General features: G+C 41.0%; 1 long non-coding RNA gene across 1 annotated transcript in view; it reads right to left on the reverse strand.

The window, feature by feature from the left end:
• Positions 1–607: 607 nt before the first annotated feature.
• Positions 608–21,473, reverse strand: part of LOC148773412 (uncharacterized) — a 207,201-nt gene continuing 186,335 nt past the window's right edge. The window contains exon 4 of the long non-coding RNA XR_016036894.1: positions 608–747. This is a non-coding gene — a long non-coding RNA (uncharacterized LOC148773412). The remainder of the gene's footprint in view (positions 748–21,473) is intronic.

The following is a 21,473-nucleotide window of genomic DNA, read 5'->3' on the forward strand; positions in this document are numbered from 1 at the left end:
GGAACGATGAATCGGTAATTTTTAAAAAAAGTCTCAACAAAGAAAAGTCCAGGACCAGATGGCTTCACTGGTGAATTCTACCAAACAGTTAAAGTAGAATGAACACCAATCCTTCTCAAACTCTCCCCACAAAACAGAAGTAGGAACACTTCTGAATTCATTCTATGAGGATAGTTTTCCCCTGATATCAAAGCCAGGCAAAGGAATCACAAGAGAACTACAGGCAAATATGCCATATGAATACATATTCAAGCAATTTCAACAAAATACTTGCAAACAAATCTATCAGCTTATTAAAAGGATCACAATAAGTGAAATTTATCCCAGGAATGCAAGTGAAACTACATAAGAAATTAATCAATGTAATACAGTGTATTAACAGAAGAGAGAAATAAACCATGTGATTTTAGTGAGGGTAGAAAAAGTAATGGCAAGCCACTCCAGTACTCTTGCCTAGAAAATCCCATGGACGGAGGAGCCTGGTAGGCTGCAGTCCATGGGGTCGCTACGAGTCAGACATGACTGAGCGACTTCACTTTCCCTTTTCACTTTCACACATTGGAGAAGGAAATGGCAACCCACTCCAGTGTTCTTGCCTGGAGAATCCCAGGGACGGGGGAGCCTGATGGGCTGCCGTCTATGGGGTCACACGGAGTCGGACACGACTGAAGTGACTTAGCAGCAGCAGCAGCAGCAGCAGAAAAAGTAATTGATGGACTCCAACCACCTTCTCTTGATAAAAACTTTCTACAAAATAAGAATAGAAGGGAACTTCTTTAGCATGATAATGACCATTTATGAAAAACCCACAGTTAGTACTATACTCAATCATGAAAGATTGAAAATATTTCCCTAAGATCAGAAATAAAGCAAGGATAACTGCTTTTACTATTATTATTTAAAATGTTGATTATACTAGAAGCTTTAGTCCAGATCAGTTAGGCAATAAAAATCTTCTAAATTGGAAACACAAAAGTAAAAGTATCTCTATTGCAGATAACATTAATATATATTGTTTTGTATATCTATAACATTCAAGAGAATACACACACACACACACACACACACTACAATAAATATATTCACTGAAGTTACAGGGTACAAAAAAAAAATTAGTTGAGTTTCTACACACCAGCAATGAAAAATCTAAAAAGGAAGTTAGGAAAAATAATTCTATTTATAATAATATCCAAAGAATAAAAGACTTAGGAACAAATTTAACCAAGGAGATAAAAGACTTGTACTCTGAAAACTACAAAACATCACTGGAAGATATTGAAGACGATCTGACAAAATTGAAAGACATCTCATTTGTGTGGATTAGGAGACAATATTGTTAAGATTGCAATACTACCCAAAATAATCTACAAATTCAATGCAATCCATATCAAAATTTCAATGATCTTTTTTTGTTGTTGTTGAAATGGAAAAGCACATCTTCAAATTAATATGGAATTGCAAGGGGACCCAAATAGCCAAAATAATCTTGAAAAAGAAGAGCAAAGTTGGAGGACTCACTCTCCCCAATTTATTCAGTCATTTAAAGAAATGAAGGACTGACACAAGCTACAACGTGCAAGATCCTGGAACGCATTAAGTAAGTGAAAGAAGCCAGACACAAAAGGTCACATACTGCATGATTCCATTTACATGAAATAGTCAGCACAGTAAATCCAGAGAGACACAACATAGATTGGTTGTTGCCAGAGGCTAGGGGGAATGAGGAATGGGGAACAACTGCTTAATAGGTACAGGAGGTTTTTAGGGGGTGATGATGAAAATGTTTGGGAACTAGATAAAGGTGGTGGTTGTACAACATTTTAAATGCACTAAATGTCACTGAATTATATTCATTTGAAAGTAGTTAATTTTATGGTATGTAACTTTACCTCAATAAAAAAGTGTAAACTTTTGTGTTTCAAAAGATACCATCAAGAAAGTGAAAAGACAACCCACAATATGGGAAAAATATTTGCAAATCAAGCAAATATCCACAGTAATAATCTTTTACAACATAATAATTAAAATAAAATACAATGAAAAAGTTAAAAACACAATTGCCAAAGATTTGAAAAGATATTTCTCCAAAGAAGATATAAAAATGGCCAAGAAGCACATGAAAAGATGTTTTCTAATAACATCATTAGTTACTAGGGAAATACAACTATAATGAGATACCGGCTTATACCACTAGGATGGCTAGAATTTAAAAAAAAAAAATGGAAAATATCCAGTGTTGGTGAGAATGAGGAGGAATCTGAACACATGCATTGCTGGTAGAAATAAAAAATGGTGCAACCTCTTTGAAAAACGAATTGGTAGTTCCTCAAAAATTTAAACATAGAGTGATCATATGGCCCAACAATTCTACACCTATGTATATACCCAAGATAAATGAACATACATGTTCACCAAAACAATGTGTACATGAATGTCCTAGTGGCATTATTCATAATAGCCAAAAAAGTGGAAACAACCCAAATGTCTATCAACTGATGGATGGATTTATAAAACGAGGTATATCCAAAAATAGAATATTCTTCACCTTTTAAGAGATGAAGTTTGTAAAACCTTTTCTAATTCTTTGCCACTCTAACCCCAAGGTCCATTGGGCACTCCCTCCTCCACGTTCCCTCAGTATCCCATATATGTATCTACAATGCTTTGTTGTACTTCTTTATGAGAAGTGAAACAATCTACCACAACAACAATTTATTGTCTCCATCCTTTGCCTTTACTATTCTACTGTCTTCATCAACATAACTTTACTATTTCAGGAAATTCTTGCCTAGAAAGGTGAAAGTTGCTAATATACTTTATTACCAGGACCTTGGGCTTCCCTGGTAACTCAGTCAGTGAAGAATCTGTCTGCACTGCAGGAGACTTGGGTTTGATCCCTGCGTCAGGATGATCCCTGGAGAAGGGAAAGGCTACTACCCACTCCAGTATTCTTGTCTGGAGAATTCAATGGACAGAGAAGCCTGGTGAGCTACAGTCCATGGGGTCGCAAAGAGTCAGACATGACTGAGCAACTAAACCACCTCCACCACCACCACCAGCAGGACCTTACCAAGAGAACCATCAGCTCCTCAACAGAAATCATCAGCCAGTAGTTTACACCCCAAAACTCTTTGAACCCCTCTCCTCTAAATCCTCACCTACAAGGTCCACCAGTCTTAAACTATTGCATTGTGATCCAGGCCCCTCCCCATTGAAAGACCCCCTATAAACAAGACTGCACAATCTCATGAATATCTTGACTTCACCTTCACCCTTTATAGATGCTACTGAGTCTCTACTGAGCTAGTACCCACCCCCCTTACATGGAGAAAATAAACTCAGCCTTGTGTCCTCAATGGGTAGTTTTGTTAATATTTTGAAGGAAATAGAATTCCACATTTGTGTGCATATTTATCTCTACTAGATTTGGGGTTCTTTGAGAGCACAGACTATGTCTGCTTCTCTTTTAATGCTCCATATCTAGCTGCCTGGAATATTATTAAGGATTTAAGCAAGAATTGTATTGAATGAATGAATGAACGAATGAGAGGTAAGCAAATCTGTAGTTTGTTAAAACACTTAGGCTATTGAAATAACACCAGGTAAAAAGATGAAGGCTCCAATCAAGGTGGTCCAAATAGAGAAGAGGGTGAAATACATTTAGAAGAAAGAATTAATGAGACTATATTATATATTTAATGTGGTAGGTAAAGAAGAGGACAGAATTAAAACTGACTTTGAGGTTTCTCTCTTGGGTGACTGGGTAGATGCCACTTAAAACTTTTTAATGTTGATAATGAATTTAAGAGGAAGAAAAAGTGTTGGGGTCAAAACGATAAAGTCTACTTGGACATTCAATTTGAACTCTAGTGTTTTTATACTTCTATGTTGCCATTCTGATTAAAAAGCACTGAACTTGCAGTCTAGAAACTTGGATTCTGGTTCTGGTTTGACTGATTGTAGGCACTTTGCTGGACTTCCCAAGTGGCTCAATGGGTAAAGAATTCACCTTCTGTACAGAAGACGCAGGAGACTTGGGTTCGATCCCTGGATCAAGAAGATCCTCTGGAGGAGGAAATGGCAACCCACTCCAGTATTCATTCCTGGGAAATCCCATGGACCAGAGAAGCCTGGCAGGATACAGTTCATGAAGTTGCAAAAGAGTTGGACACGGCTAAAGCAACTGAGCACACACACGGGCACTTTGCCATTATGTCCGTGCTTTGCTCTCATCTTTAGAATGAAACTAATGGATCTTCATGTATCATTCCCACTATGATAATCTTGGATAGACTGATGATTTACACCATGTCTCTTGCATAATCTGAAGTAAAGATATATAAGAGAACAGCAGAGGGCATCATTATATAAAGGTACACAGAATATAAAAAAACAGTTTTAAGAATAGATCAGTATTTTCAGGTGGTAATGGATCTTTGTAAATAACCTTATATTTGCATAATATTTTATAAAATTAACAAAATAAATTCAACTATGAGTTTTTAAATATGTGATTTGTCCTCACCACAATCATGTGCTCTGCATTGGAAATAGATTACTCTATTTTATGGTTGAAGAAACAAGTTTTGAGAAACTAGTAAGTTTTCGTGGCCCATAAAGCTAGTAAAAAGCAAAGAAAAGACTAAAGCCAGATCTTTAATCTCATAAGTTTTGATTCACTGACTTGATAATTGACCAAAAGACGAGAAAGAACGTTAAAATGGTTTAGCTAAAACTGAAGATGTTAATGTCCTCTCTTCTGTGAGGTAAATGATTTATATATTACACATAGGTATACAAAAAATATGGCTTCTTTATTTACTGTAACTAGTTTAGTTTTTTTCAGGAATCCTCCACCCAAGTGAAATATTCGTGGTACAGAAGAAAACGCCCATATCCTCTTAGAAACTGGAGGATGGCTAGCCAGTTCTCAGTGCCATCCCTTTCTGCTTGTCTCTGCTGGTGTTTGCTGTAGGACGGCTAGTCTGATCTGGTATCTAGCCTGATATGTATTGCATGGGGTTTACTTGGTGGCTCAGATGGTAAAGAATCTGCCTGCAATGTAGGAGACTTGGGTTCCATCCCTGGGTTGGGAAGAACCACTGGAGAAGGGAATGACAACCCATTCCAGTACTCTGGCCTGGAGAATTCCATGGACAGAGAAGCCTTGGCAGGCTACAGTCCATGGGGTTGCGAAGGGTCAGAGACAACTGAGTGACTAACACACACACACATACACATATTGCATGCATGTAGTTCCATTTGACTTTTTGACATGAAATAGCATCCAGTGCTGCTGCCTTATTACACTACTGCCTCTAGACATTGAGGTCGCTACCTTCAATAGCCCTGTCCAACTTCCAGGCCTCTGTTTGTCCAGTGGTCCTATTAGTATCTCCCTGATCCTTCAGTGGGCACATGGTAGGTGGGTGAGTTTGGGTCTTTCAAAGAGCAGATACCAAGGTGGGTTTAGAGGTATAAGATATTTATTGGGGGAAATGCCTCTGAGGGATAAAAGGAAGGGAGCAGGAGCAACCAGGGAGAGTCCTGCAGGTCTGACCTTTGTAGAAAGAAAGAGGGAAAGGAGGCTTGGGTAGAAAGACTCTCAGACTGTAGCACCATTCTAAGGTCAATGGAGAATCTCAAAGCCAAAGTTATTCAGTAGAGGAGTCCTGCATCGCTCAGGTCTGGGACAGCTATAGGGTACCTGTCATACTCAAACATTGGTTAGGAGCAGCCTGGGAAAAGCATGCATTTGGTGTCAACACAATGGTGTATCCAGAGGGGTGTAAGCTGGGGCTGTCAGTTACACTTCCTACAAGAGGTTCTCTTGAAGAAAATCTGAGAAGAGCATTTACACAGCTGCCACTATAGGGGAAACAAGAAAACAAATGCATAGACAACTAAATGTAGAATATAATACCAATATCAATATCACTTAGCAAAAAATAGTGCCAGAAAGAAAATAAAAATCAGAGTAAGGCCATAAAAAGTGACTTTTGCTTGAAAGGGACATGTTAAATGACATGGTCATAGAAGGCCTTTCTGAGGTGGTGGGGCTTCCTGGTGGCTCAGTTGGTAAAGAATCCACCTGCAATGCAGGAGACTTAGGTTTGATCCCTGAGTTGGGAAGATCCACTGGAAAAGGAAATGGCAACCCACTCCAGTATTCTTGCCTTGAGAATTCCATGGATAGAAGAGCCTGGCGGGCTGTAGTCCATGGGGTCACAAAGAGACATGACTTGGCAACTAAACCACCACCACTGAGGTGGTGACATTTGAGCAGAGGCCTAATGAAGAAAACTCTGTGAAAATCTCAGCAAAGAGCATTCCGTAGACTTATGGACATGGGGAGAGGGTGAGATGTATGAAGAGTAACATGGAAACTTACATTACCATCTGTAAAATAGACAGCCAATGGGAGTTTGCTGTATGGCTCAGGAAACTCAAACAGGGGCTCTATATCAACCTAGAGGGGTGGGGGAGGGATGTTCAAAAGGGAGGGGATATATGTATACCTATGGCTGATTCATGTTGAGGTTTGACAAAAAACAGCAAAATTCTGTGAAGCTGTTATCCTTCAATTAAAAAAAAAAAGCATTCCAAGTGGAATGAATAGTTAGTGAAAAGGCCCTGAGGCAGGAATGATTTCAGTGGTTTGAGGGAACAAAAAGAAAACCCATGTGTCTAGAGCAGAGTGAGGAAGGGGGAAGTGGTAGGAGATATTAACAGGGGTCTTGTAGGCTTGAATAAGCAGCTTGGATTTTATTCTGAGAAGGGGAATCGTTACAGGTTTTCAGGCAGGAAAGTAACATAATCATCATTCTGCTTTGTAGAGAACTGACTGAGGGTCATATGAGTGGATAACCAGTTGGGAGGGAAGTTAGGGAGACTAGGTAGGAGGCTATGACAACACAGCTGACACAAAGAGATGGCTTAACTAGAATGGAAGTGGTGGAAGTGAAAGGAGGCAGTTAGATTAGTGATATATTTTAAAGATAAAACTGTCAGAACATGCTGATGGATCTGATGAGGAGTAAGAGGTAAAGGGAGGAGCCCATGATGATTCCTAGGCTTGGGGCTTAAAAATACTCCATGAGATCAATAAGAAAGAAAGGTAGGGTGTTTGGGGTGGTAAGGTGTGAATCAAAGATCTGTGCTACAATACCATGAATACTGTAAAAACTATTGAATTGTACACTTTAAATGGGTGGATTGTATGGTATATGAATTATATCTCATTAAAACTATTACTAAGAAAGAAAAAGTCTGTCTTAGATCTGTAAGAGGCCTCTTAGCCACCCAGAGAACAGTTAGAAACATGAATCTGAAGTTCAGTGCAACAGCAGCTTCTACTACCAGCCCTTGGGGCACTCACCCCTGTGCTCAAGCAATCATTGTCAGTGACAAAGTGACTATTGAAGTTATAATTGTATTAAATTAATGCTAATAATTTGGATATTTTATTTTATTTCTGGCTGCTCGGGTAACGTTAGCCCTTAACCAAGCATATGTGGTTTTTTCCCTTTTTTTTTTCTTTCTGGGTACAGCTGTAAAATATTTGGATAGAGGAAATGTGGTGTTATTCTTGCAGCCTTGATATTCAGGGTGGATTGTAAAATATAAATTTTTGTGAGATTTCAAAGATTAAGATTATTTTGATAACATTATTTACAGATTTAAAAGATGTGGTTATCACAAGTCTGTTGGGGGAAAACTACTGCATAAAATAACTAACTTGCAATAAATATTTTGCATCAGTTAAAAAAAAAAGTTCAGGGCAGAGAGGTCAGAGCTGGAGATATAAATTTACGAGTCATCAACATGTTGATGGCATTTGTTTTGTTATCTATTGCCATGTTTTAAAGATACCCCAAAATTTACTAGCTTAAAGCAATGATGAATTATTATTTCTCATGATCCTGTGGGTTTCTCATGACTCCATGGCTACAATTATCTGGGAACTCTGCTGTCCCTGGTATATCCACATCTCGGGCCTTGGTGCTCACTGTTAGCCAGGGCACCTTAGTTCTCCTCTACATGGCCTTTCTCTCCCCACGTGGCACCTTATCATTTTCTCAAATAGTGTAAGTTTCATATATGGAGCTGGCAGAAGGTGCCTGGTCTCTTATAGGTCCAAAATTGCCACACTCTAATTTCGCCCATTGTATGGGTCAGGTCAAGTTACAAGGCGGGCCTAGATTTAAGGAGGAGGAGAAATCAATTTCACCTTTTCATTGGTAGAATAATGTGCTCATACAACAATGGAAGGAATTATTGGCCATCTTTGTAGATAATACGGGCTTCCCAGGTGGCGCTAGTGATAAAGAACCCGCCTACCAATGCAGGAGATGTAAGAGATGTGGGTTTGATCCCTGGGTTGGAAAGATCCCTTGGAGGACGGCATGGCAACCCACCCCAGTATTCTTGCCTGGAGAATCCCATGGACAGAGGAGCCTGGCAGGCTACAGTCCATGGGGTCACAAACAGTCAGACACAACTGAGTGACTAAGCACGCATGCACCCACATAGATAATACACCAAATATTTTCAGTTATGAGACTGAAATAGATCACTAAGAGAGTGAGTATACATAGATATTAAGATATGAGGATTGAAGTCTGGGACACTCCATTGATGAAGAGGAACCTGCAAAGGAGACTGGGAAGTAGTATTATGTGAGCTATAGGAAAAATAGGAGATAGACCTGGGTTCCAATCCTGGTGTTCAAAACCTTAGATACCCACTAAACCCTGGGTAAGTTTCTTAACCTTCCTAAGCCTTAATTTCTTTATCCATAAAATGAGGATAATAACAGAAATATTTTTCTATTCCTTTTCTTCATCACAAGGCAGAGAAAGAATAAATAAATAAGTGAAAAAATAAAATTGTTCTTTGGCTCAAACACAGGAATCCACTGGTGACTTTGAAAAGTGGAATATGGGAAGAAGAGAAAAACAACTCAGTGATGCAGTATCTGTAAAGAAAAGAAAAGACAAGGGCTAGAGTAGAACAAAATGTCAATTGTGAAGTTTTAAAAAAGTATAGTAGAAAAGAAGGAAATCTTGTCATTTGTGATGACTCAAAATCCATTATGCTAAATGAAATAAGTCAAACAGATAAAGACAAATACTATATGATCTCACATATAGGTGGAATCTATAAAAAAAAATCCACAAATTGAGCTCATGGATACAGAGAACACAATGGTGGCTGCCAGAGTCAGGGGTGGGTGAAATGAGTGAAAGGAGTCAAAAGGTACAAACTTGCAGTTATAAGTCCTGGGGATGTGATGTATAGCATGATGACTATAGTTATTAATAGTCATATTATTTGAAAGTGTCTAAGAAAGTAGATCTTAAAAGTTCTCATTACAAGAAAAAAATTTCAGTAACACTGTATTAGACTTATTGTGACGATCATGTCAAAAATATAGAAATATCAAATCATAATGTCGTACACTTGAAACTAATGTTATTTAGCAATTGTGGTGGCTCAGTGGTAAAGAAATCCACCTGCAATGCAGGAGACCTGCGTTCAGTCCCTGGGTCAGGAAGATCCCCTGGAGGCGGAAATGGCAACCCACTCCAGTATTCTTGCCTGGAGAATTCCAAGGACAGAGGAGCCTGGAGGACTACAGTTCATTGGGTAGCAAAGAATCAGGCACAACTGAGCGACTAATACACACACACACACATCTCAATTTTTAAAAGATAGTAGATATTTCAACATGTTTAAAATGCTGATGAGAAGGAGCTAGTATAGAGGGAGTGGCTGAAACTACAAGAGAAAGAAGGAATAACAATAACTATAAGAGAAAGAAGGAAGTGTGAAAATGATGGGATCCAAATAGAGATGGGACGATTAAGTTTGGGCAGGAGTCAGGACTCCTGCAATATCCGAATGGAAACAGATAAAGGAGGAGTGCAGATAGGGATGAACCTGTAGGCAGTATCTGCTTTCTTAGTGACTCAGAAAAGAGATGGTCTGTGATGGAGAGAGGCTGGCAGCGAGGCAAACACCAATAAAGGCTGAAAGTGTATGGAGAATGAAAGATGGCTGAGAAGGAGGGACAGATTCTAGAGTGGTTCCATGTTGAGGATTCAGGTGAACTTGCAGATTATATGGCACCAATGGCCGTGCTGGTGTGGTGGTGTACAGAGTGCTGCAGTGCTGGGAAAGGAGCAGAGAAGGCCTGGATAGGGTGGCATGACCCAGGATTGAGATTCAGAGGGCAGACACTTTGCTAATGTTAATACTGCTTTTTAGAAAGACTGGGAATGAAAAGTCAGGTAGGAGGTCTGTGTTGGGCTTCAATTCTTGTTCTTAGGAAAAAACTGTGACCTGGAAATGTCCAAATATCTGGGAACTGAGGAAGAGGAGACCAAATTTCTGAGCATTTACCATTTACCAGGGCCACAGGATACATATGTGCATTTTCTCATTTAAACCTCACAACCACCATAAAAGGTGGGTAGAATTATCCTGGATTTACACATGAAAATGAAGGCTCAGGGAGGAGAAGGAACTTGCCTGAGCCTGGTTTTCTTGTTGTGTTTCCTTGGGAATGGGGAAGCAGGTGGAATATTGATGGGGCAAAGTGCACATTGGGGCGTGATTAGCTTTATGACATTATTTTGAGTCTCCACACATACTGTGTGTTTGGTGTTCCTATGGGAAATAACCAAGAGGGGGACAATCAGCAGGCCTGTCTCTGCCTGGATGAGGGGAATATGCTCATTTATAATTCTGTCTTTTAAGATACTAGTATTGCTTCTTAGAAATTCCATCAAGCCTTACTCTTTTTCATTATATTTTCATGCAGGAGACTGTCTCTTCTTTCCGCCAGCACTAGCCCAGACCTTGTATTTTATTTTTTTATTTTTTTGACATTGTCTTTTAAAGCCTCATTGAACGGCTCCTCCAGTCCCCTTTTTGGAATGATCTTTCTTAAATATTGCTTTGACTGGGTCAGGATATCATTTCTAATTATTATATCTTTATATCTGATTACTGATGTCACTGTTTCCTTTCCTTACCAACTTGCTGACTAATGACAAACGGAGCCTCTCATATTTTAGAGATAGAAACCAAGACATAGTGTCAGCCAAAACCAGGTTTGTGGGAGGTTTGCTGGTACCAGGTCTCTGTTGTGCCTGATCAAGCAACGGAGAAATCCTGAGTTAACTTCCTGCTAGAGCGTCCCTTCATCTTTAACACAGGGTTGAGAGTCAAAATAGGTTACTACCTGTATTAGTCTGTAGTCACCAGTTAGGATGAAACATGGGCGCACACGCGAGAGACGCCGGCCTGGGCGGCGCACACGCAAGAGACACCGGCCCCGACGCAACCGACCGCGCAAAGAGGGGCGGCCGTGAGGAGCTACCCCACGCCTGAGGCCAGGGCCAGCGGCCGAGAGGAGCTACCCCACGTCCGATAGGCGGTGGCTGCACGGGCGCAGGAGGGCCAAGAGGAGCTACTCCACATTCAAGGTCAGGAGGGGCGGCCTTGAGGAGATACCCCTCGTCCAAGGTAAGGTGCAGCGGCTGCGCTTTCTTGGAGCAGCTGTGAAGAGATATCCCACGCCCAAGGTAAGAGAAACCCAAATACGACGGTAGGTATTGCGAGGGGGCATCAGAGGGCAGACACACTAAAATCATAATCACAGGAAAATAGTCGATCTGATCAAATGGACCACAGCCGAATGTGGTCCACTGGAGAAGGGAATGGCAAACCACTTCAGTATACTTGCCTTGAGAACCCCATGAACAGTATCTCAAAGGGCAAAATGATAGGATACTGAATGAGGAATTCCCCAGGTCGGTAGGTATCCAGTATGCTACTGGAGATCAGTGGAGAAATAACTCTAGAAGGAATGAAGGGATGGAGCAAAAGCAAAACCAATACCCAGTTGTGGATGTGACCGGTGATAGAAGCAAGGTCCGGTGCTGTAAAGAGCAATATTGCATAGGAACCTGGAATGTTATGTCCATGAATCAAGGCAAATTGGAAGTGGTCAAACAGGAGATGGCAAGAGTGAACACAGACATTCTAGGTATCAGTGAATTAAAATGGACTGGAATGGGTGAATTTAACTCAGATGACCATTATATCTACTACTGTGGGCAGGAATCCCTTAGAAGAAATGGAGTAGCCATCATGGTCAACTAAAGAGTCCGAAATGCAGTACTTGGATGCAATCTTAAAAACGACAGAATGATTTCTGTTCATTTCCAAGGCAAACCATTCAATATTACAGTAATCCAGGCCTATGCCCCAACCAGTAATGCTGAAGAAGCCAAAGTTGAACGGTTCTATGAAGACCTACAAGACCTTTTAGAACTAACACCCAAAAAAGATGTCCTTTTCATTATAGGGGACTGGAATGCAAAAGGAGGAAGTGAAGAAACACCTGGAGTGACAGGCAAATTTGGCCTTGGAGCACGGAATGAAGCAGGGCAAAGGCTGATAGAGTTTTGTCAGGAGAACGCACTGGTCATAGCAAACACCCTCTTCCAACAACACAAGAGAAGACTTTACACATGGACATCACCAGATGGTCAACATCGAAATCAGATTGATTATATTCTTTGCAGCCAAAGATGGAGAAGCTGTATACAGTTAGCAAAAACAAGACCAGGAACTGACTGTGGCTCAGATCATGAACTCCTTATTGCCAAATTCAGACTTAAATTGAAGAAAGTAAGGAAAACCACTAGACCATTCAGATATGACCTAAATCAAATCCCTTATGATTATACAGTGGAAGTGAGAAATAGATTTAAGGGACTAGATCTGATAGATAGAGTGCCTGATGAACTCTGGATGGAGGTTCGTGACATTGTACAGGAGGCAGGGACCAAGACCATCCCCATGGAAAAGAAATGCAAAAAAGCAAAATGGCTGTCTGAGGAGGCCTTACAAATAGCTGTGAAAAGAAGAGAAGCGAAAAGCAAAGGAGAAAAGGAAAGATATAAGCATCTGAATGCCAAGTTCCAAAGAATAGCAAGGAGAGATAAGAAAGCCTTCCTCAGCAAGCAATGCAAAGAAATAGAGGAAAACAATAGGAAAGATTAGAGATCTCTTCAAGAAAATTAGAGATACTAAGGGAGCATTTCATGCAAAGATGGGCTTGATAAAGGACGGAAATGGTATGGACCTAATAGAAGCAGAAGATATTAAGAAGAGGTGCCAAGAATACACAGAAGAGCTGTACAAAAAAGACCTTCATGACCCAGATAATCACAATGGTGTGATCACTCACCTAGAGCCAGACATCTTGGAATGTGAAGTCAAGCGGGCCTTAGAAAGCATCATTACGAACAAAGCTAGTGGAGGTGATGGAATTCCAGTGGAGCTATTTCAAATCATAAAAAATGATGCTGTGAAAGTGCTACACTCAATATGCCAGCAAATTTGGAAAACTCAGCAGTGGCCACAGGACTGGAAAAGGTGTTTTCATCCCAATCCCAAAGAAAGGGAATGCCAAAGAATGCTCAAATTACCACACAATTGCACTCATCTCACACGCTAGTAAAGTCATGCTCAAAATTCTCCAAGCCAGGCTTCAGCAATATGTGAACCGTGAACTCCCAGATGTTCAAGCAGGTTTTAGAAAAGGCAGAGGCACCAGAGATCAAATTGCCAACATCCGCTGGATCATGGAGAAAGCAAGAGAGTTCCAGAAAACCATCTATTTCTGCTTCATTGACTATGCCAAAGGCTTTGACTGTGTGGATCACAATAAACTGTGGAAAATTCTGAAAGAGATGGGAATACCAGACCAGCTGACCTGCCTCTTGAGAAATCTGTATGCAGGTCAGGAAGCAATAGTAAGAACTGGACATGGAACAACAGACTTGTTCCAAATAGGAAAAGGAGTACGTCAAGGCTGTATATTGTCACCTTGCTTATTTAACTTATATGCAGAGTACATCATGAGGAATGCTGGGCTGGAAGAAGCACAAGCTGGAATCAAGATTGCTGGGAGAAATATCAGTAACCTCAGATATGCAGATGACACCACCCTTATGGCAGAAAGTGAAGAGGAACTCAAAAGCCTCTTGATGAAAGTGAAAGAGGAGAGTGAAAAGGTTGGCTTGAAGCTCAACATTCAGAAAACAAAGATCATGGCATCTGGTCCCATCACTTCATGGGAAATAGATGGGGAAACAGTGGAAACAGTGTCAGACTTTATTTTTTGGGCTCCAAAATCACTGCAGATGCTAATTGTAGCCATGAAATTAAAAGACGCTTACTCCTTGGAAGGAAAGTTATGACCAACCTTGATAGTATATTAAAAAGCAGAGACATTACTTTGCCAACCAAGGTCCGTCTAGTCAAGGCTGTGGTTTTTCCCGTGATCATGTATGGATGTGAGAGTTGGACTGTGAAGAAAGCTGAGCGCCAAAGAATTGATGCTTTTGAACTGTGGTGTTGGAGAAGACTCTTAAGAGTCCCTTGGACTGTAAGGAGATCCAACAAGTCCATTCTAAAGGAGATCAGTCCTGGGTGTTCATTGGAAAGACTGATGCTCAAGCTGAAACTCCAATACTTTGGCCACCTCATGCGATGAGTTGACTCACTGGAAAAGACTCTGATGCTGGGAAAGGTTGGGGGCGGGAGGAGAAGGGGACGAACGAGAATGAGATGGCTGGATGGCATCACCGACTCTGTGGACATGAGTTCGAGTGAACTCCGGGAGTTGGTGATGGACAGGGAGGCCTGGTGTGCTGTGATTCATGGGGTCGCGGAGAGTCAGACATGACTGAGCGACTGAACTGAACTGATGGCTTAGCTCTGGAGCCCCTTTCTGAGCTATGCTTTAACCCTTTAGTTGCTGGATCATGAAGAGTATAGTGCAGGGCAGAAGGGGATGGGCCAACTGGGCATGTGAGTGGGGGTCCTAGAGCTGCAGCTACTTAACAAATAACATGAAAGAATTTCAAGGGCTTCACAACTGGAAGAGTGTCATGAAGACCAACTTCAGTGTTTTAAAGGTTGTCCAGGTGTGTTTATGATCAGAAGACAAGCAGGTTAATGCTTTTCTCCTAAAAATTCAATGGTATGAACAAATTTTGGACTGTTCATTGTTCCATTATATCCATTCTCCCTTTCTTCCAAAGTTAAAGGATTATTAGTTGGGCATATGTTCACCAAGCTCAAAAGTACATTCACCAGGTTTATTGTGGTCACTGATTAAGCTATTGCCAATGGGATGCAGCTAGAAGAGACAGGAAGAAATTCCTGTTCAAACTTTTAAAAGAAGAGGGCACCTCCTCCTTCTCCTACTTTCTTCATCCTGTTAGTTGGTTCCTGGACATCATGGAAAGCCATTTTGAACCATGTGGACAAGGGAAATACTCAGATTGGTGAGCCACAGGATGGAATGAGTCTGGATATCTGAAAATTCCATGCAGAAGAACTGCTAAGCAGACATGTAGCCTGGACTCCAGGCTACTACCTCCAGATAGTAATATGAGAGAAGAATACACTTTTGTTTAAGCCATTGTCAATTTGGGTTTCTGTTACCAATAGCCAAAACAATATCCCAAGCAGTTGGGTTTTGTGGGTTTCTTTCTTTGCTATTCTTTTGATTCACCTGAACTACATGCATATATGTATATGTATTCCTTTCTAACTACCAAATTGAGAAGGAATGCTAGAAAGGCACAGGTGCTGAGATCTGATATTGAATGAAGGTCCACTGTACCCTCTTATTGAGCAAAGATAAGGCCATTTCTTTTTCCACGCAATGGCATTTCTCAGGTGTACATTAGGCACCCTTAGAGGTTGATCATTTAGATGCCCCCACATGCCTCTTTTACATTAGGAAATTGATATTAATGGACAACTCTGGAAGTGGAATGAAACAGACCTTGACTTTACTTTCTATAGTCTGTAAACAGGGACCAATTCATCTTCCCCTTGAGCCTTAATACTCCCATGAGAAGAAGGTGATATGACACAATACATGGAGTGGTGGGAGAAGAAAGAGCCACCTGTTCAGCCAGCCCAGGTTGAGTTAACCCTTGGGGATTGCTGAGCGAGCGGTAACAACTGGAATGGAATGTCTGACCAAATTGGGCAACGGGATTCAGTTCAGTTTACTTCAGTTCAGTTGCTCAGTCGTGTCCAACTCTTTGCGACCCCATGAATCACAGCACGCCAGGCCTCCCTGTCCATCACCAACTCCAGGAGTTCACTCAAACTCATGTCCATCGAGTCAGTGATGCCATCCAGCCATCTCATTCTCTGTCGTCCCCTTCTCCTCCTGCCCCCAATCCCTCCCAGCATCAGAGTCTTTTCCAGTGAGTCAACTCATCGCATGAGGTGGCCAAAGTATTGGAGGTTCAGCTTTAGCATCAGTCCTTCCAATGAACACTCAGGATTGATCTCCTTTAGAATGGACTGGTTGGATCTCCTTGCAGTCCAAGGGACTCTCAAGAGTCTTCTCCAACACCACAGTTCAAAAGCATCAATTTTTCGGCGCTCAGCTTTCTTCACAGTCCAACTCTCACATCCATACATGATCACGGGAAAAACCATAGCCTTGACTAGACGGACCTTGGTTGGCAAAGTAATGTCTCTGCTTTTTAATATACTATCTAGGTTGGTTATAACTTTCCTTCCAAGGAGTAAGCATCTTTTAATTTCATGGCTGCAGTCAGCATCTGCAGTGATTTTGGAGCCCAAAAAATAAAGTCTGACACTGTTTCCACTGTTTCCCCATCTATTTCCCATGAAGTGATGGGACCAGATGCCATGATCTTTGTTTTCTGATGAGCTTTAAGCCAACCTTTTCACTCTCCTCTTTCACTTTCACCAAGAGGCTTTTGAGTTCCTCTTCACTTTCTGCCATAAGGGTGGTGTCATCTGAATATCTGAGGTTATTGATATTTCTCCCGGCAATCTTGATTCCAGCTTGTGCTTCTTCCAGCCCAGTGTTCCTCATGATGTACTCTGCATATAAGTTAAATAAGCAGGGTGACAATATACAACCTTGACGCACTCCTTTTCCTATTTGGAACCAGTCTGTTGTTCCATGTCCAGTTCTAACTGTTGCTTCCTGACCTGCATACAGGCTTCTCAAGAGGCAGGTCAGCTGGTCTGGTATTCCCATCTCTTTCAGAATTTTCCACAGTTTTTTGTGATCCACACAGTCAAAGGCTTTGGCATAGTCAATGAAGCAGAAATAGATGGTTTTCTGGAACTCTCTTGCTTTCTCCATAATCCAGCGGATGTTGGCAATTTGATCTCTGGTGCCTCTGCCTTTTCTAAAACCTGCTTGAACATCTGGGAGTTCACGGTTCACATATTGCTGAAGCCTGGCTTGGAGAATTTTGAGCATGACTTTACTAGCGTGTGAGATGAGTGCAATTGTGCGGTAGTTTGAGCATTCTTTGGCCTTGCCTTTCTTTGGGAATGGAATGAAGACTGACCTTTTCCAGTCCTGTGGCCACTGCTGAGTTTTCCAAATTTGCTGGCATATTGAGTGTAGCACTTTCACAGCATCATCTTTCAGGATTTGAAATAGCTCAACTGGAATTCCATCACCTCCACTAGCTTTGTTCATAGTGATGCTTTCTAAGGCCCACTTGACTTCACATTCCAAGATGTCTGGCTATAGGTGAGTGATCACGCCATTGTGATTTGGTCATGAAGATCTTTTTTGTACAGTTTTTCTGTGTGTTCTTGCCACCTCTTCTTAATATCTTCTGCTTCTGTTAGGTCCATACCATTTCTGTATTTTATGGAGCCCATCTTTGCATGAAATGCTCCCTTAGTATCTCTAATTTTCTTGAAGAGATCTCTAATCTTTCCTATTGTTTTCCTCTATTTCTTTGCATTGCTTGCTGAGGAAGGCTTTCTTATCTCTCCTTGCTATGCTTTGGAACTCGGCATTCAGATGCTTATATCTTTCCTTTTCTCCTTTGCTTTTCGCTTCTCTTCTTTTCACAGCTATTTGTAAGGCCTCCTCAGACAGCCATTTTGCTTTTTTGCATTTCTTTTCCATGGGGATGGTCTTGGTCCCTGCCTCCTGTACAATGTCACGAACCTCCATCCAGAGTTCATCAGGCACTCTATCTATCAGATCTCGTCCCTTAAATCTATTTCTCACTTCCACTGTACGGGATTAGTGATTCCCTACATTAAATTGTAACCTGATACCTGTTAGACATAACATTTACTTTGTTGCAGAGAAACTGCTTGCTCCTTGAAATAATCTATTTTAAGTCACAATTAGCAGAACTTTAAAACATGAGATGTGAAATACTATAGAGCAAGATTTGTGTCCTCTGATTGTAGAATTTAAGCTGTACTTCCAGAGATGCTTATCAAGAGTTTATTGTAAGGTTCCAGTCAGGAATTATGATTTTATCAGCTGAGTCTAGGGAATCATAGGGCAGGAACTAGGCCTCCAAATAGATTCAACAAACATTTTCCAACTCCCTTAACATTTACTGAGCATTTGCAGACATGTGATCTCTTTTAACGTTCACAACAAACCTGCATGGTAAATACTATTATCCCCATCTCACAGATAATAAAATTGAGGTTTGGAATGGTTAAACAACCTCAAAATCACCTCCAGCTAGTACTGGGAGAGAGCCAAGACTTGGACCCAAGTTTGTCTTCCTCCTAAGCACAAACTGCAAGTTAAGTTCTGCGGCTGAATTCAATTTGTGAAGGACATGCGATGGGGCACATTTACTTGCACAAGCTGGTTGACTTCTTGAGTCCTGAAGCTTGGAGTCAAGCAGTTAACTGGAGACATGCTTTCACATAAATACCCAATTTCTTAGGATTCTTGAAATTGGAATGACAGTTGTCAAAGATGATATTTTAGCTCTAGTGGGGCTGTTGATCTGCTATGGAAAGTCCTAAAACCCAGCACCATGGGGAGACTGGGGAGAAGCCAAGTATCTGAAGAACCCACAACTTAGATCATCAGCTAGCCTAGAAAGAAAAATGATTATATCTCCAGTTGCTTGGAGCTCATCATAGGGAGACAGATACTTGATCAATGGAAAATTTTATTACGGGAAACAGCTTCAGTTCTAGGTACAAGGATTGCTTATATGTTTTGCAGAAAGTGGTCTTCTCCCCTAAAAGTAACCTGCAGTCCTTTGAAATTAACCTGAAGGATCTTTAACAATCTTTTCGGCACTGCTCTGTAATTCTCCACACTCTCAACTGAGCGTGAAGGCAGGAAAAACAGTTTTAACACAAACTCTAGACATCAAGAAAGGGAAGGAAATGAACCTATCTGTATTGTATTGTTTTTAATTTATTTGCTTTAAGGCAATAACTTCTGCCCACCCAAGTTAGAATCAGGACCTGGGCCTAGGACACTTACACACTGTCTGCTTCATTAGTGATTTGAGGACTTGGGGTCCAAGGTGAGTGGACCATGTCTCTTTCCTCTGGGACCTGATGAGAAAGATCTGTTGTTTGGGTACTTAGCTCAGCCTGGTGATTTAACAACAAATAACAGGGAAGGTAAAGGTCCCTGAGGGAGGCAAGATAAGGTTTGCAAAAGAGTCTGAGTTTATAAGACAAGCCTCTAGGGCAACAATCAACTCCTATGCATATTCACCATCAAACCCACAGGCTAAGCCAGTCTGGTGAGGAATACACAGCCCTGCAGGTCAGTACCACAGAAGCGCCAAACTGGGAGGAAATGATAAACACAAGTAATCAAATTAAGCAAAAATAACCGTATTCATTCATTAATCAAACATTTGAGGGTGACTTCAGTTTTCTCTAACCATAATGTACATCAGAATTTCTTTTCCTTGTCAGTTCGCTGTCATGCAATGACTGCCCATTATCAAACTCCCTAAACATGGTTGCTAGGTAGTTTAGAATTCTCTGAGAGTCTAGACTTGTCTATTTTACTGTTGGTTTACTTGGTGTATCAATGAAGATGCCCTTGGCTGTAAATAACAAAATGACATTGCCTCTTTTCTGATCAGGTGATTTTTTTTAATTGTTGAGATATATTTAGTGACACTGTTAAACTGTTGCATGAACCAACCCTGAAGCCTGCTCTGACTTAAACGATAAGGTAGCCTATGTTTCCCATTTCTGCTGTAACTAATTACCACAAACTTAGAGGCTTAAAATCAGTGGGGCTCCAAAATCATTCTGGACAGTAACTACAGCCATGAAATTAAAAGACGCTTGCTCCTTGGAAGAAAAGAAGTGACAAACCTAGACAGTATGTTAAAAAGCAGAGACATTACTTTGCCTACAAAGGTCCGCATAGTCAAAGCTATGTTTTTTTCCGATAATCACGTATGGATGTGAGTGCTGGACAATAAAAAAGGCTGAGTGCCAAAGAATGTATGCTTTTGAACTGTGGTGCTGGAGAAGACTCTTGAGAGTCCCTTGGACAGCAAGGAGATCAAACCAGTCAATCCTAGAGGAAATCAACCCTGAATACTCATTGGAAGGACTGATGCTAAAGCTGAAACTCCAATGCTTTGGCCACCTGATGCAAAGAGCTGACTCATTTGAAAAGACCCTGATGCTGGGAAAGATTGAGGGCAGGAGGAGAAGGGTACAACAGAAGATGAGATGGTTGGATGGCATCACTGTCTCAATGGACATGATTTTGGGTAAACTCTGGGAGTTGATGATGGACAGGAAGCACTGGTGTGTTGCGGTTCATGGGGTCACAAAGAGTCAGACACAACTGAGTGACTGAACTGAACTGAACTCAGACAGCCATTTTACCTTTTTGCATTTCTTTTTTGGGGGATGGTCTTGATCACTGCCTCCTGTACAATGTCATGAAACTCTGTCCATAGTTCTTCAGGCACTCTATCAGATCTAATCCCTGGGAAGTGCCACAAAATTAGAGATTCCTGGATCCAATCTAAGAAGTACTGAATCAGAACCCTAAATAAAAATTAAATTAAAATTGTTATTTCTCTTTCATGAATTTGCATTTTAAGAGGTGCTCCAGGAACTTCTCTGATGGGCCAGTGGTTAAGACTCTGCCCTGCCAGTGCAGAGGGCGCAAGTTTGATCCCTGCTCAGGGAACTAAAGTCCCACATGCCCCATGAGTCATGGCCAAAGGATTTTAAAAAAAGGAGGTGTTCTAGGTAATTCTGATGCTGATCCATAGAATATGCTTTGAGAAGCACTGGTCCTAAGAACTGTCCTAGGTTCTATGGATATAGTAACAAAGATGCTCTGGGTCATACTCTGCAGGTGCTCACAGTCTATTTGGGAGAATAAATACTTAAATAATTATGACAAGACCTAATAGGTGCTATGTTAGAGATATGATCAGAATTGTATTAGACCGAAAGTGTCTGAGGGAGTCAGGGGAAGATTCACAGAATATGTAGTTCTAGTGAGATAGCATTACGGGGCTTCATCTAGTTTGGAGAGAGAGGGATGGGGAACAAACAATTTTGATCATTCAGGCTACCAGGAAGATTCAGTGAGTCCCAGATGT

This window comes from Moschus berezovskii, chromosome X (genome assembly GCF_049115385.1).
Source record: "Moschus berezovskii isolate FMDL1 chromosome X, NW_MosBer_1.0, whole genome shotgun sequence".
NCBI lineage: Eukaryota > Metazoa > Chordata > Mammalia > Artiodactyla > Moschidae > Moschus > Moschus berezovskii.